The 16,143-nt window shown below is 46.2% G+C and overlaps 6 non-coding genes across 6 annotated transcripts; 3 read left to right on the top strand and 3 right to left on the bottom strand.

Moving 5' to 3' along the window:
• Positions 1 to 678: 678 nt before the first annotated feature.
• On the bottom strand, positions 679 to 786 carry LOC127840230 (U6 spliceosomal RNA). Its single transcript, XR_008030493.1, has one exon. It is a non-coding gene; the product is annotated as a U6 spliceosomal RNA (small nuclear RNA).
• A 516-nt stretch (positions 787 to 1,302) lies between these two features.
• LOC127840218 (U5 spliceosomal RNA) lies at positions 1,303 to 1,421 on the top strand. Its single transcript, XR_008030481.1, has one exon. It is a non-coding gene; the product is annotated as a U5 spliceosomal RNA (small nuclear RNA).
• An 849-nt stretch (positions 1,422 to 2,270) lies between these two features.
• Positions 2,271 to 2,376, bottom strand: LOC127840222 (U6 spliceosomal RNA). The gene has a single exon (XR_008030485.1). It is a non-coding gene; the product is annotated as a U6 spliceosomal RNA (small nuclear RNA).
• A 513-nt stretch (positions 2,377 to 2,889) lies between these two features.
• LOC127840213 (U5 spliceosomal RNA) lies at positions 2,890 to 3,006 on the top strand. Its single transcript, XR_008030476.1, has one exon. It is a non-coding gene; the product is annotated as a U5 spliceosomal RNA (small nuclear RNA).
• An 854-nt stretch (positions 3,007 to 3,860) lies between these two features.
• On the bottom strand, positions 3,861 to 3,966 carry LOC127840221 (U6 spliceosomal RNA). The gene has a single exon (XR_008030484.1). It is a non-coding gene; the product is annotated as a U6 spliceosomal RNA (small nuclear RNA).
• Positions 3,967 to 4,479: 513 nt separating this feature from the next.
• On the top strand, positions 4,480 to 4,595 carry LOC127840212 (U5 spliceosomal RNA). Its single transcript, XR_008030475.1, has one exon. It is a non-coding gene; the product is annotated as a U5 spliceosomal RNA (small nuclear RNA).
• Positions 4,596 to 16,143: the final 11,548 nt, after the last annotated feature.

Genomic DNA, 16,143 nt, shown 5'->3' with positions numbered 1-16,143 from the left:
TAATTATGTCGCATAAGACAAAACGCTGGCCGCTCTCCAACACTGGTGCGCCCTGCGTGTGCGCAAAGTGCGCGCGCACAGGCTATTGCGTTGGGCAGAGACCGTCTGTGTGCATGCGCGTGAGCGTTCGCGACCGTCCGACCTGGGCTCGTATTCACCAAACAATTCTTACACCTACGTTTAAGAATCCGTAATATTCTTCAAACAGAAATTGTCAGGAATTGCCTTAATTTTGAGTCAAAACATGGAATGAAGCTCCTATATCTGCATCACTCGATCTTCATGTAGAACATTTGAGTCGTGTTCTGAGAAAACTGGGCATAAATGCATGTGCGTAAAGTGTCGTCCAGATAAGCCTGTGCAGAGGGACGACACTTTCCGCTTTTATGGTATTTTTAGTTTCAAGGAAGTCCATCCTTACCGAAAATCAAGTTTAGGCGGAAAGTGTCGTCCCTGATTAGCTGCGTGGGCTGCACAGGCTAATCTGGGACGACACTTTACGCACACGATTTAAGCCTAGTTTTCTCAGAACAAGGCTAATTTTCTCAACGACATCATTACCAGCGGTAGGTAACATGTAAATATTCAAGCGCACCGGATGTATTTTTATTGATTCTAGGTATATTGATGTTCTAAAGTGAAAAGAATGGGGTTTTGGATACGGGCCCCTTGTGTAAAAAAAATATGGAACGCTTCCACGAATTTGCGTGTCATCCTTGCGCAGGGGCCATGCTAATCTTCTCTGTATCGTTCCCAATTTTAGTATATGTACTGCCGAAGCAGTACGAAAAAGTAGGTAACGATAATGCTCTATATATGTGGTGTAATCTAAAGCGCACTTTTGCAGGTTTCAAAGGCGCACTAAAATGCCCGTCTGCGTGTTGCTCCGCTCCAGATACATACCTAGAGGTATTTCGCCCGGCAGTGTATATTCGCTTTCTACGGTCGCAGCGTAATGGGATACGCGAATTGAGGTGCCGACATCGTTCCAATCGAGTGCACGGAACAGAAGAGGCGCAGCTGTGAATGGTAAATATCATACATTCCGGCGCACTGTACTAATGTTACCAGTCTATTTTTAACTACGACCTATTGTGTTTTCCGACCAATAGCTGTGCGTTTTACAAAGCTGTGCGTTTACTATTAATAGTGTTTCCGCCCAATAACTGTACGTTTACAATAGCTTCGCTATTAATAGGACTCTCGTGATTGGCGATTTGTTCAGCGGAATACTACAGAGCGTAACCTGTGAGCTGATATGCACGTTCATGTACATCAACCATTGCACGGGCGTTCACTGTTTAACTCTGGTTTCACTACAGTCACGAAAAAATCTTTCGCCTTTTACTAAAGATTTCCGGTGCAGTGGAACATTCAAATGAGTCTATAGACTTATTTCTGAAGTCCTGTTAATTCAGGATATGCAATAATGTGTCAATACATAAGCCTCGGTAGCAGCTAGGCACACCAGCTCCGCGTTGTCCGCGTTGTCCGCGTTGTCCGCGTTGTCCGCGTTGCCGTTCTTCTGTTGTAGTAACCTACGCGTTGTAGTTGTTTGCATCGATTGTTGCTTGTTTCGGTTGTTATTGTTTTTGTTGTTAATTATGTCGCATAAGACAAAACGCTGGCCGCTCTCCAACACTGGTGCGCCCTGCGTGTGCGCAAAGTGCGCGTCGCACAGGCTATTGCGTTGGGCAGACCGTCTGTGTGCATGCGCGTGAGCGTTCGCGACCGTCCGACCTGGGCTCGTATTCACAAAACAATTCTACACTACGTTTAAGAATCCGTAATATTCTTCAAACAGAAATTGTCAGGAATTGCCTTAATTTTGAGTCAAACATGGAATGAAGCTCCTATATCTGCATCACTCGATCTTCATGTAGAACATTGAGTCGTGTTCTGAGAAAACCTGGGCATAATGCATGTGCGTAAAGTGTCGTCCCAGATAAGCATGTGCAGAGGGACGACACTTTCCGCTTTTATGGTATTTTTAGTTTCAAGGAAGTCCATCCTTACCGAAAATCAAGTTTAGGCGGAAAGTGTCGTCCCTGATTAGCCTGCGTGGGCTGCACAGGCTAATCTGGGACGACACTTTACGCACACGCATTAAGCCTAGTTTTCTCAGAACAAGGCTAATTTTCTCAACGACATCATTACCAGCGGTAGGTAACATGTAAATATTCAAGCGCCGGATGTATTTTTATTGATTCTAGGTATATTGATTGTTCTAAAGTGAAAAGAATGGGGTTTTGGATACGGGCCCTTGTGTAAAAAATATGGAACGCTTCACGAATTTGCGTGTCATCCTTGCGCAGGGGCCATGCTAATCTTCTCTGTATCGTTCCAATTTTAGTATATGTACTGCCGAAGCAGTACGAAAAAGTAGGTAACGATAATGCTCTATATATGTGGTGTAATCTAAAGCGCACTTTTGCAGGTTCAAAGGCGCACTAAAATGCCCGTCTGCGTGTGCTCCGCTCCAGATACATACCTAGAGGTATTTCGCCCGGCAGTGTATATTCGCTTTCTACGGTCGCAGCGTAATGGGATACGCGATTGAGGTGCCGACATCGTTCCAATCGAGTGCAACGGAACAGAAGAGCGCAGCTGTGAATGGTAAATATCATACATTCCGGCGCACTGTACTAATGTTACCAGTCTATTTTTAACTACGACCTATTGTGTTTTCCGACCAATAGCTGTGCGTTTACAAAGCTGTGCGTTTACTATTAATAGTGTTTTCCGCCCAATAACTGTACGTTTACAATAGCTTCGCTATTAATAGGAACTCTCGTGATTGGCGATTTGTTCAGCGGAATACTACAGAGCGTAACCTGTGAGCTGATATGCACGTTCAGTACATCAACCATTGCACGGGCGTTCACTGTTTAACTCTGGTTTCACTACAGTCACGAAAAAATCTTTCGCCTTTTACTAAAGATTTCCGTGCAGTGGAACATTCAATGAGTCTATAGACTTATTTCTGAAGTCCTGTTAATTCAGGATATGCAATAATGTGTCAATACATAAGCCTCGGTAGCAGCTAGGCACCCAGCTCCGCGTTGTCCGCGTTGTCCGCGTTGTCCGCGTTGTCCGCGTTGCCCGTTCTTCTGTTGTAGTAACACTACGCGTTGTAGTTGTTGCATCGATTGTTGCTGTTTCGGTTGTTATTGTTTTTGTTGTTAATTATGTCGCATAAGACAAAACGCTGGCCGCTCTCCAACACTGGTGCGCCCTGCGTGTGCGCAAAGATCGCGTCGCACAGGCTATTGCGTTGGGCAGACCGTCTGTGTGCATGCGCGTGAGCGTTCGCGACCGTCCGACCTGGGCTCGTATTCACCAAACAATTCTTACACCTACGTTTAAGAATCCGTAATATTCTTCAAACAGAAATTGTCAGGAATTGCCTTAATTTTGAGTCAAACATGGAATGAAGCTCCTATATCTGCATCACTCGATCTTCATGTAGAACATTTGAGTCGTGTGTTCTGAGAAAACTGGGCATAATGCATGTGCGTAAAGTGTCGTCCCAGATAAGCCTGTGCAGAGGGACGACACTTTCCGCTTTTATGGTATTTTTAGTTTCAAGGAAGTCCATCCTTACCGAAAATCAAGTTTAGGCGGAAAGTGTCGTCCCTGATTAGCCTGCGTGGGCTGCACAGGCTAATCTGGGACGACACTTTACGCACACGCATTAAGCCTAGTTTTCTCAGAACAAGGCTAATTTTCTCAACGACATCATTACCAGCGGTAGGTAACATGTAAATATTCAAGCGCCGGATGTATTTTTATTGATTCTAGGTATATTGATTGTTCTAAAGTGAAAAGAATGGGGTTTTGGATACGGGCCCTTGTGTAAAAAAAATATGGAACGCTTCACGAATTTGCGTGTCATCCTTGCGCAGGGGCCATGCTAATCTTCTCTGTATCGTTCCAATTTTAGTATATGTACTGCCGAAGCAGTACGAAAAAGTAGGTAACGATAATGCTCTATATATGTGGTGTAATCTAAAGCGCACTTTTGCAGGTTCAAAGGCGCACTAAAATGCCCGTCTGCGTGTGCTCCGCTCCAGATACATACCTAGAGGTATTTCGCCCGGCAGTGTATATTCGCTTTCTACGGTCGCAGCGTAATGGGATACGCGATTGAGGTGCCGACATCGTTCCAATCGAGTGCAACGGAACAGAAGAGCGCAGCTGTGAATGGTAAATATCATACATTCCGGCGCACTGTACTAATGTTACCAGTCTATTTTTAACTACGACCTATTGTGTTTTCCGACCAATAGCTGTGCGTTTACAAAGCTGTGCGTTTACTATTAATAGTGTTTTCCGCCCAATAACTGTACGTTTACAATAGCTTCGCTATTAATAGGAACTCTCGTGATTGGCGATTTGTTCAGCGGAATACTACAGAGCGTAACCTGTGAGCTGATATGCACGTTCAGTACATCAACCATTGCACGGGCGTTCACTGTTTAACTCTGGTTTCACTACAGTCACGAAAAAATCTTTCGCCTTTTACTAAAGATTTCCGTGCAGTGGAACATTCATGAGTCTATAGACTTATTTCTGAAGTCCTGTTAATTCAGGATAGCAATAATGTGTCAATACATAGCCTCGGTAGCACGCTAGGCACCCAGCTCCGCGTTGTCCGCGTTGTCCGTTCGTGTCCGCGTTGTCCGCGTGCCGTTCTTCTGTTGTAGTATACACTACGCGTTGTAGTTGTTGCATCGATTGTTGTTGTTTCGGTTGTTATTGTTTTGTTGTTAATTATGTCGCATAAGACAAAACGCTGGCCGCTCTCCAACACTGGTGCGCCCTGCGTGTGCGCAAAGTGCGCGTTCGCACGGCTATTGCGTTGGCCAGACCGTCTGTGTGCATGCGCGTGAGCGTTCGCGACCTTCCGACCTGGGCTCGTATTCACCAAACAATTCTTACACCTACGTTTAAGAATCCGTAATATTCTTCAAACAGAAATTGTCAGGAATTGCCTTAATTTTGAGTCAAACATGGAATGAAGCTCCTATATCTGCATCACTCGATCTTCATGTAGAACATTTGAGTCGTGTTCTGAGAAAACTGGGCATAATGCATGTGCGTAAAGTGTCGTCCCAGATAAGCCTGTGCAGAGGGACGACACTTTCCGCTTTTATGGTATTTTTAGTTTCAAGGAAGTCCATCCTTACCGAAAATCAAGTTTAGGCGGAAAGTGTCGTCCCTGATTAGCCTGCGTGGGCTGCACAGGCTAATCTGGGACGACACTTTACGCACACGCATTAAGCCTAGTTTTCTCAGAACAAGGCTAATTTTCTCAACGACATCATTACCAGCGGTAGGTAACATGTAAATATTCAAGCGCCGGATGTATTTTTATTGATTCTAGGTATATTGATTGTTCTAAAGTGAAAAGAATGGGGTTTTGGATACGGGCCCTTGTGTAAAAAATATGGAACGCTTCACGAATTTGCGTGTCATCCTTGCGCAGGGGACGGAGTGATCTTCTCCCCAAAACATGGAACAACGCTCCATCTTGATTGGCTGATACGGTTCCATTTGTTCCAAGTTTGATCCAACTTTCGACCAATGAAACTGGACGCTTTTGGCGCGTGACTCGTGACGTATTCGCTTGGTTTCACGGGCGCCGCCATCTTGGATTTCATAGAGTGATTTTAGCTGGTATTTAGTGTCTTTCATTCGTTATTTTGCATATACTTCGATTTATATCAGTGCCTTTTATTGGGATATATCTGCATCAGGTAGAAATCGCCATCGCAATAGTCAATATATGAAAATTTCGCATGACCCTACTTCTAAGCGGGAGATTGTTTACACGAAAATACCAAATATTTTTCAGGACAAGTTTTTCTATTATTACGACTCGTACAGCGTGTTCTTTGGTATTAATCGAACCAGTTTAGTGTAAACATGAATGCGTGTACATTGATTTTTCTATTGCATGCGTATTTCGGTAGAAAACCGATGCTGTTGTGGTGAAATAATGGTAACCCAAGATTACCTTTCCACATCAGTCGATGTGGATGACATCTAGGAGTGGTGCGTAGATAAGATATTTACAGATAAAAAGTAACAGTAACGATTAACACAAACTTCTTCAGTCTTCAGCAGGATACACACACTGGGTCCCGGCGTTCTTTTCGTCAGACATGGCCAGCGGTCGGAACGGTCTGGTAACGGTTTGGCCATTTCACCAACATTCCTCCCCATTTTATAGTCCTCCTCTGACCTTGCCAAGACATGCGACTACTCCAGGACCGAACAGTTGGATCCGTATCAACCACAACACTCTTTTAGACCCAACATTCGGTATCTGTATACACCACAACACACTCTTAGACCCAACATTCGGATCTGTATCCACCACAACACACTCTTAGACCCAACATTCGGATCCGTATCCACCACAACACACTCTTAGACCCTATATTCGGATCTACCAGCAACATCCTTGACCACATTTTGTGATCAGAAGACCCTAACCCCCATGCGCGCACTCCTAGACCCCAACATTGGGATCTGCCTACAAACACACCAAGACCCTAACCCCATGCGCACACACTTCTTCTCGCCAACGCCCGACCCTTTTAGAGGTTATACAAACGCCTGCCGTTCTCAGCAGTTGTCCGCAGAACCTCCTCAAGGGTCACCCGCCTTATCCGAGCCACCGCCATCGCCCACCTCTCCCACGTATGCCGGAGTGTTAGTTTTCACGAACACGGACACGCAAGTAAGGGAATCAGTTTCCACCAGCAGCCTATCCGCCGGAAATCCTCGAACGGCAGACTTCTGCACCTCATCGAAGCGTGCAAGCAGACCCGAAATGCTGAAATAGCATCGAGGGAAAGCGGCGGACCAACCTAGCACTGGTCAAGAGTGCCCGCAAAGCAGTGGAGATGTATTTTTTGTGTTGGACTGACGTTCTCCCCATATAAGACGGAGAGCGAGAGCACTCACCCCACAAGAGTAAGTGTCTCGGTCCCCGAATATGAAGGATAACTGGTCGCCTAGGGGCAGGCCAGCTCTAACAGCTTCACAAACATCATCTCCTGCTCGCCCCACTCACGCTCAGGCCGCTTCTGGTCCAAACCAATTTCCCCCAAAGCGATCACCCCGTCCATTCGTAACTCTCTCTCAACCAGCTTCACAAGCTCCTCAACGTTCCCACGAGATGCCTTTGGTGCACCCCAACAGCCGACCCGAAGCCGGTGACACAAGGGTATTCTCTAGGGTAAACTGGGTGGATCGCAGTAATTTGCAATCCCCCCAGTAACCCTCACCCGCACTTCAGGCATAGGCCCTATGGAGTGTCCCACCAACGCCTCAAGGGAACCAGACCGAGTCACTTTGCAACTTCGGTCAAGATGAAAATGCTATCGAAAGCGGTGAGTTCCACATTCCTTGCAAACACCCCACTCAAGGACCACAGGAGCGTCCTCAAGTTCCCCATACTCAACACTCCCTCTCTCCGTCACTGACCCTGCCACTTGGGACTCCGACACATCCTGTGCACCTCCCATAACACCGCTCGTTACCCCAGTCAATCCAACATTCGAATTCGACTCTGTCACCCTAGTTTCTGATAACAGTAACTGGACTGGCCCGGGTTTATGTAGTTTATGTACCGACTCATTATCTATCCCCACACTTGCAACTTGATCTGGGTCTCTGTGCCAACTCCGTTTTCTGAGCTGACCCAGTTACCCGAACACTTCGTGTACGGGTTCGAGCTCCTGTATCGACTCAGCGCCCTGTGTCGATCCAGTCGCCTGACGTCCATTGATACTGTAGACGATGGCCCTGGTCTTTGTGTCAGCTCAGCAGCCTGTGCCGACTCAGTCGCCGGGACCACTTTACGCCGACTAAACTTTTGAGCAACAAAATTATCTCTGAATTCTGGTCCGCACAATTTTAGCAGTGCAGCCATTACCCTCCAATGAAAAAGAAGTGCTCGTGAGTTCACACGTGCCACATGGAACACAGATGGTATGCTCCATAGAAATCTACGACACACCCTTTCTAGCCAAGCCTGATCTCCGTCATACAGCCAAGACCTTTCTGGGATCGCCAACTTCACCCTATGCACAATAGCATAGCCTCATCAATGCTCTGGAGGCCCAGACCACCGATAAGACAAATAACACCCCTGAACCTAACGCGATCCAATCTCGGGTCCTCCCAAGCTTCCTGCCCAAACACAGGCGGAAGATGCCTTGACATCACATGAAGCCTTACCGACCCTGTATTTAGTCCGCACAACGGACATATTCGGACCCTCTTCTCTCCCCTCCCTTCATCATGTCTGGACCGTGACCTATCCCTGGCCTCCAAACACCCTTCCTCCTCCGTACGCCTAGACCGTCTCTCACTCCGGTCCATACATACGGGCCCCTCCACCTCAACTTCAGGCCGGTGAATACCGACCTTTCCGTCCTCAATCACAGGCCAACTAAACCCGACCTCTCTTTCCTCGACTACGGGCCAGCTAAACCCGACCTTTTCTACCGTTTCAACTTCCATCTCTTCAGAGTCCGAGATGATTATGACCTCCCTTTCTGAGCAATACTCAACCTCAGACCCCACTGAAACAGAGACAATCGGTCTCTTTTTCGGGTTCAACCTTAACTCTTCCCAATTCCGACAATGGCAACTTATGGGATTCCAGCGATATTGGATTGGGGATGAGTACACCCCACCTGGGGCTCAGACTTCACCACCATAGATCCCGACCCCAATGGCAATTCAGGGAAATCCACTGCGGTAGGAAACCCGGGCAAGCGACAGACCCGCCTCAGGTAGATCTACTTTACCCCGTGACCGCTTTGCAGTCAGTGACGCTCCTGGAACTCCCCTGCGCCTCTGTGGTTCTACCAACACCCTCCTAATGAACTTATCGCTTAGGATGTGAATGCCGTACGCCCTCACCTCCCGAATAAACCAGAGTTTACCTCTCTTCCTGGCCATACTAACCTGGCCTTCTACCGCCCTTTCCACTCTTTCATGGTCTAATGGCAACATTGTACCTAACTCGATGACAAGGTCGCGCCCGGACAACCCATAGCCTACCACGGTCATTCGCCTCTTCCACCTCCCGAAAGAATATCTCGGCCATCAACACGCCCGATCCTGCACGACGCCCTGCAAGTATAAACCACGGAAATTGGTTAATTCCTGTCAAATCATATGACTTAACATGCCCCACATGCTGGGCATGTATACAGGTCTATATCTTCACCTTCTTCCTCCGTGACTCCTACACAACGTCCGTGAAAACCACTCCTCACATACGTCACATGCAATCATAAAAGAGCCATCATCTATTCCCCTACACGAACAGTATACGGGCTTATTTTGCCCATCATCCACCAGACCACAACTCTCCTTCTCACGAATCGCCCATGCAGGAACATTGTTCAATTTACAGATTTTCAAACGGTCATGATTCACATTGACCCTCTTTCCACGAAGTCGGACCTGGTACAGGAAAGCAGTAAATTTTTTTACTACTACCCCCGGCCCATTCCATTGTGGCAACAGCTTCTTAGCCTTCCCCTTCTTTCCTGCCACATTCAGCACATATACCAGGTCCCCACCCGATATGTATTCCGGTATAACCTCACATCATGATCTCGCTTCATGTGAGCTTGATTCCCTCCAAGACATTTGCGAGCAGTTTCATGAGCTGACACCATACTTTGTTCCAGATTTTGGACATATTCCATCACAGGCTGTGCCTCATGAGGCGGCAATGGATAAACTAGTTCCGCAGGGGTATAAACCTCCCTCCCTAACATCATACGGTTAGCCGTGAAACCAGTACTTCTACACACTGCCGAACGCATAGCTGCCGCTATCTGCTGCAGGTTTTCATCCCACGTGTTTTGTCGGGAGCCCACATAGCAACGGACGGCATCCATGAGGGTGCGGTTATACCTCTCGACCTGACCATTAGTACTAGGTCGATAGGCTGTTGTCCTAGTCTTATTAATGTGCAACAATTTACACACTTGCGTGAACAACAGGCTTTCAAAGTTGGTGCCCCTATCCGTCATGATTTCCATGGGTATCCCATACCTACAGAACACTTGATTTACTACTGCCTCCGCAGTTGCTTCAGCTGTCTGTGAAGGCAATGGGATACACTCAACCCATTTCGTGAACTGATCCACAACCATCATCACATATCGATTACCTCTTTGCGTTAGTGGCAATGGACCTAGGAAATCTATGTGAACCCTTTCCATGGGAAGACCGGAATGAAACAGAATCAATTCGCCCTTAGCCTTCGGTTAGGCTTTTTACTTACAGAACAACGAGGGCAACTGGATACATATTTGATAATATCCTGGGACATACGATGCCAAAAATATTTGGCCTTAACCCTCTCGATTGTACGTTGCTCCCCCTGATGTCCTGACATGGGAATGTCATGGTTCAAGATCATTATTTCTTGACGTAATTCCCTGGGTACTAGTAATTGGTGAAGATCTGTCTTCGGATCCAAGCGCCAAAGCAGATCAGCTTCCAACTTAAAACTTTGGCGATTTATCCAATAAAACTTGGAAGCTGCGTTAGCGAGAAACAGTTCTCCCTCAGGAGGTTCAGTACCATGCACCAACCACCTCCGGATCCTCTGCACCCTGCTGTTCTTTCACTACGGTGTCCCGGTCTTGGACTGGAACAGCTCTATCGGTGTTCTCTAGACCCGGGGTGTCGTTGTTTTTGACCACTTGAATGGCTATCTGTGCTAGAGGAACAACATTATCCACCTCACTTATAAATCTACCCCACTGTTCCTCTGCCCGAGTACACTTCGGGCAACCACTACAAGGAAGTTCTCGAAGGGGTACACCATGCTCGTAGTGATCTTCCCCCTCCGGTACTAATCTTGACAGTGCGTCCGCATTGGCATGTTTGTTGCCAGGACGGTGAGCTATTTCCATGTCATATTGGCTCAACTCCTCCATCCACCGAGCTATCTGCCCTTGTGGCTCCTTAAAGTTCAAAAGCCAAGTAAGACTGCTGTGGTCAGTGCGAACCAAGAAACGTTTGCCCAGCAAGTAATGACGGAACTGTCGCGTAAACCTCACTACCGCTAGCAATTCTTTTCGAGTGGTACAGTACCGCCGCTGTTCCTTAGTGAGTGCATATGACCCATAACAGATAACCCTGGAGACCCCGTCCTGTATTTGGTTAAGCACTCCACCAATCGCTTTATCAGAGGCATCGGTGTCAAGCACAAAAGGATCTCTCCGGTTAGGAAGTCCCAGAACTGGGGCTGATACTAGAGCCTCTTTTAAATCAATGAAAGCGGTCTTCTGATCATCCCCCCACTGAAAGTCTTTTACAATCTCGTACAATGCCGTCGACCTTCCAGCATAGTTTGGTATAAACATGCGATGGTAATTCACCAGCCCAAGAAACCGCTCTACATCCTTTGAACTAACTGGGACGGCCCAGTCTACCACCACCCTAATGTCATTTGGGGATAAACCCAAACCCTTAGGACCCACTATACGACCCAAAAACTCCACAGAGTGCTGGAAGAGTTCACATTTCTTGGGTTTCAGTTTAAGCTGGTATTGCCGTAACCTTAGAAATACCTCTCGGAGTGTATGCATATGCTCCGCGAACAACTTGTTCATGGCCAGGATGTCGTCCAAGAAAGCGAGAACGCTATTCCAGTTTAACCCCTGCAGCACTAAGCCTACCACTCTTGAAAAGGTAGCGGGTGCATTGCATAGACCAAAAGCCATACGTACGAACTCAAACAACCCATACTTGGTTGTGAATGCAGTTTTCTTTCTGTCCGACTCTTTGATCTTGATCTGCCAGTATGCAGAGTTAGCATCCAGCTTCGAGAACCATTTTTGGCCAGCCAACATATCCAAACAATCTTCGATCAGTGGCAAAGGATATACATCCTTCACCGTGACTGAATTCAGTCCCCTATAATCGACACACCACCTCACCGACCCATCGCGCTTCCGAACCAACACAGGTGCGGAGCACCACTCCGAGTTTGAAGGTTGGATCACACCCGCATCCAACATCTTTTTAAGATGACTCTCCTCCTCAGCAACAAAAGCCACGGGGGTTCTCCGCATTTTCTGCCTAATGGGTTTGGCATCACCAGTATCTACACAATGCTCGACGGCCGTGAAATTTCCTAGATCATATTCGTTCATAGCGAACACATCCTCAAACTCCTGCAAAAACTCAGCCACCTGCGCCTGCTCCCCTTCGCTCAAGTTTAAACTCGAACGCTCATACAGATCCAAAAGATGATCTGGCACCGTGATAACTTTATCACATACAGCCTCCCTTATCACATTTATCGAGGTCAGCTCCTCTGGAACTGGTCTCACCACTCGCACCTCTTCTGCCCTCCCTACCAACTTTCCTTGCTTCATTCTTACATTGTGATCCGACAGGTTCACAATGGGCAGCTTAAGGCCAGCTTCACTGATATGGACTGACATGGGTACTATCAGTTCACCACACTCAGCCTCAATTGCAAAAGTGCCTATCGGCTTACCCAAGGTACACTTAACCATGGCCAACGAGTTAGGCGGAATAACAACAGTTCGAGCTACCTTCACCTTTGCCACCCTTGCCTCAACTAACCCTCCATCTTGAGCCATGGGAACTATCTGACCCTTAAGGCTCATGGTAGCCCCGACTATGTCAATAGTAGCTCCATGTTTTTTCAAAAAGTCCAGCCCTAGCAGCATGTAATCTTCAATAGGCGCTACATACACCCTCTCTTTAAACACCATATCTCCCAGTTGAATAGTCACTGGTCCCACTATCGAACCATTCATCTGCAAACCTCTCCCAGCCGTTTTCATAAGCACTTGTTCCAACACCGGAACTTTCGCCGACAGCTGAGCTATCACTCGATCCGAGACCAATGTTACTTCAGCTGCCGTGTCCACCACCGCCTGTATCACGAGGCCATTCAACTTCACCTCAACCCGGAACATCGAGTCAGATTTAATCTGCCTGATTATAACCGGTGGGCCCTTATCATAGCGGATCAGGTCGGGACCCTCTACCCTGACCCCTTGCCGTTTAAATCGGCAAAAGAGACTTTTTTCCCCTCTCTGGGGGTATCATTGCTCCTATCTTTCGTGGCATTTGGACATTCCCTAGCCATATGACCCAGCTCGTTACACTGGTAACAGCGGTCATTCCTCACTGGTGACGGTGACCTACTTCTGAGCTTAGGGCAGTCCCTTTTGTAATGTCCTTGCTCCTTACAGTTGTAACACTGACGCCTAGATGGAGATATAGAAGGATTTGTGATGGGCCTTGCCAACAGCTGGTCAAGCTTCCCCATCAGAAGATCCAACTTCTCCTCTAACCTTTCGCCTTTCTTTTCTAAAGCCACCACCCTCTCAACCAGCCTGTTCTGCTGTGCCACCTTAACCTCGGACACCTCTACTGGTCCTTCACACTCTACCTTTTTGACCATCTTTGGTCGGCCATACATCAACCCATGAGTGTGGATTGCCCACTTGAGCTTATCTATAGCTTGTTCTATAGACACAGGCCTTTGATTAATAACCTGTTCGCCTGCTTCCTTCTCCCTTGCACCCATGCAGAACCTTAAGATTGATTCTTGTAGCATGTATGCTTCCGGCAAATCTCTATAGGCTTTGCCCGCAAGGGTCAACACCCTATCAGCCCAGTCATCTACTGACTCTTCCTCCCCCTGCCTAGCACTACAGAATGTTACCCTTGCCGTTTCCGGCAGGTCGCGGTAACCAAATCTCCTTTCCAGTTTGTCTACTACCTCATGGTAGCCAAGCTCTACCTCCCTATCCATGACCAAGGCATAATACTCACTTGCCTTGTCTGTCAAGCATAGACACAAGTAATCTCTTTTCTCCCTGTCTTCCCACTCAAAAATGCCAGCGTATTTTTCAAATTTCGTCATGAACGCTTGCCAACTTCCCCGACCATCATAAATTAGTGCCTTAGGCAGCGATTGCAGCTTCGACTTATGCTGGCCAGGAGCTACAGCTCTCTGGACAATAGTTGCTGCAGCGGTGTCGCTTGCGCCATGCCCCGCATGTGCAACAGACCGTGAAGCAACACGAGATGGTGCACCGCTTCTGTCCACCTGCGGTGCAGGTGTTACTGGTGTAGAGGTCACATATCCCGACTGAACCGGTGGCATCATGTATGTCATTGGTACTGGGTTGACTGAGTCAATTAATTGACCCTGCCCACCCACCAACATGTATTGAAGTTGTCCACCTTGTGGCCATTGACCAGGCTGTACCCCATGCGACATAGCATGAAATTGCACGGGGTACGTCCCATGTGGCATGGGCATTTGAGCCATTACTTGGTGAGGGCCAGCTTGCATACCATGGTTCACTGACATATAAGGTGTCGGAGCCACAGGCCTATTTTGAACAGAATGGCCTACTGATCCATGCTGCCATCCTAATTCTACCTTAGGTTGAGTTGCAGCCTGGTGCTGCACAGGCTTAGGCGTGAATGCCATTTGTGTGGGTGTGTTTGTCCCATATGGCCCAGACTGTTCCACCGACCCCTTATACCACAACGCCTCTGTCTTGTGCTGTGCTACTTTAGGCCTTGCACCATGATCTACCACCTTAGCATCAGATGATTTCACATATGATGAAGGGCGTCCACTGAGGTTGGCATTATCAATTGCTGCCGACACCCTCGTTATCACATCTTGGCCCAAATTAGTGACCGGTTCAAGTACTTCTGCATCACCAGATTGATCAAACACCTTATCTTTCTCCATCTCTTTATAGACCCCTTCTTGACCAACTATCCCGATCATTGACTCACCTTCAGATTTACTGAACGTGAGCAAGGACCACAATAGCGGAGATGACCTGAGATGCGGTATGGTTGCCAAGTCATATCGAGTTATTCTACCATGCAATTCCCTGTATGTAATGATAGAATGGGCCACTTTAGGACCAATACCCGGAAGCTCTCGCAATTCATCCTCAGACGCAGTATCAACATCAACAAGCTTTGTACGGTCCATGATTTGAAATTATGTATTTAGTTTAATTATTCTTTTAAAGAAACCGGAATAACTACTATTTCCACTAGCTGGTACACGAAAAAATTAATTTTAAATCAACGTACCCAAATTTCACACAAAAAAAAAAAAATATTTATTGGATAGACTACGGTAATGCACTGAATGGGTGCGCTCATGAACAAATTTTAAGTGTACGGTAATCCGCCAAAACCTTTCCAATATTTCGTTGGACAGAATATTTTATTCACATTCCAACGAAATCAATGTTGATACTTGGTTTGTTGATTGCTATGAATAGCACACAACAAGAAATATCTACAAATATACAAAATATGCAAGCTACAATATGAAAAGTGCACACACTTTTAATGAAATTGTGATCTAATCACGAACAACGTTTAATGCTGTAAATAGATTATTTATCTATTTGAAATCAGGAATTCACTAGTTAATGCCTTTTAACTAATGAAATTGGTATTGAATTACAAATGAATGTAACAAGTCTCTAAATGTATAGTGAAATGTTACAAATAAAGTATAATTTTAGAAATTCAATTGTTATAATTTGAAATTGTTGTGATTGTAATGTCAGTTGTCTTCACTACAGATTGGACATTTCCTGTAGGAAAACACTAGAACATTTTATTTATGAAGAGACTTTAGTAATTGAACACAGGTCAACACAGGTCAAACATCATATAATAAAAAAATGGCAAAAGGACTTAAAATTCAATAAAAATAATCAAATGCAATACAATTCAATAACACTGTTTAGATAACTTGATTTGACGTGTTTGGACACTTAATTAAGTTTCAATATCACCGAAAATTCTCAACAATAAGAATTAATAATGGCGAATATGAGAAACTTTTGCAAAAAAAAAAAAAAAATTGGTTATGTGTACATGAAACACGAGTTGAAGTCAATGTGGTTATTCGCCTGACTGTAGGCAAATAAATGATAGTACAAATGGGTAGCTAAATATAGATGTTAAATGGAGCGAGTATATAAAAAAATTACAATGGAATTTACATGGTTGAAATCACCGCAATTGTACGTAGTGCAACCAACGTCGAAATCAGCT

Source organism: Dreissena polymorpha, chromosome 7 (genome assembly GCF_020536995.1).
Source record: "Dreissena polymorpha isolate Duluth1 chromosome 7, UMN_Dpol_1.0, whole genome shotgun sequence".
Lineage (NCBI taxonomy): Eukaryota > Metazoa > Mollusca > Bivalvia > Myida > Dreissenidae > Dreissena > Dreissena polymorpha.
The sequence above is the reverse complement of the archived record's forward strand: the minus strand, read 5'-3'. Positions and strand labels throughout refer to the sequence as shown.